This window comes from Seriola lalandi, unplaced genomic scaffold (genome assembly GCF_002814215.2).
Source record: "Seriola lalandi dorsalis isolate HSWRI2012SDOR001 ecotype SW California unplaced genomic scaffold, Sedor1 jcf7180002054953, whole genome shotgun sequence".
Taxonomy (NCBI): Eukaryota; Metazoa; Chordata; class Actinopteri; order Carangiformes; family Carangidae; genus Seriola; species Seriola lalandi.
Window position 1 is genome coordinate 547,126 of NW_019525504.1, and position 980 is coordinate 548,105.

The window sequence follows — 980 nt, forward strand, 5'->3', positions numbered from 1 at the left end:
TCCTTTCAGGGTGGAGCCTGGTGGAGTCCGATGGTTGAGACCAGGTCTGAGGAAGTGTAAGTGTGTTTTTAATTTGATTCATGAAAAAACAAAACAAAGCAAAATCTGTTCAAATCACTGATGTCATGAGTCATCCTCAAACTGTCAATAAATAAACACATTAATAACTGCAGCTGTGTCTTGTTTTCTCCGTTAGATTCCTGTGAACTCGCATTCAACGCAAACACAGTGAACACAAACCTGAAGCTGTCTGACAACAACAGGAAAGTGACACATGTGGAGGAGGAACAGCTGTATCCTGATCATCCGGACAGATTTGACCAGTGTCCTCAGCTGCTGTGTGGAACTGGTCTGACTGGTCGCTGTTACTGGGAGGTCGAGTGGCGAGGAGTGGTTCATGTAACAGAGGAATCGGAAGGAGAGGAGACGGTGAAGACTGTGAATTTGGAAGGAACGATCAGTCCTGGAGTCTGTTCTGCTCTGATGGTTGTCACTATGTCTGTCACAATAAGAAACTGACAAATTTACCCTCCTCCTCCTCTTCCTCTGTCTTTGTCAGAGTAGCAGTGTAGGTGGACTGTCCTGCTGGCACTCTGTCCTTCTACAGAGTCTCCTCTGACTCACTGATCCACCTCCACACCTTCAACACCACATTCACTGAACCTCTGTATCCTGGATTCGGGTTCTGGTCTGGTTCTGGTGCGTCTGTGTTCAGAGTAGAGAGGAGTCTCTTCCTGTTAGAGAAACTTTGTCACTGTTGAACAGATAGTTCAGTCTGTAAATATCTGTCTCTTTCACTGACACAAACATTTTCAGATTCATGTATTGAATCAGTTTATTTATCAGACATTAAATGATTCCTGTTAAATGTCTTGCTCTTCCTTCCAGTCTTTTAAAGATGGAAGCTATGACTATTACAGAATAAAAATATCGTTGACTTTTGGTTTAAGACTCTTGTAATAGAGTGGTGTTGTCACCAC

At 43.4% G+C, this 980-nt stretch overlaps 1 protein-coding gene across 3 annotated transcripts in view; it reads left to right on the forward strand.

The window, feature by feature from the left end:
- Positions 1-980, forward strand: part of LOC111645531 (NACHT, LRR and PYD domains-containing protein 3-like) — an 18,490-nt gene that overhangs the window by 5,883 nt on the left and 11,627 nt on the right. The window lies entirely within an intron of this gene.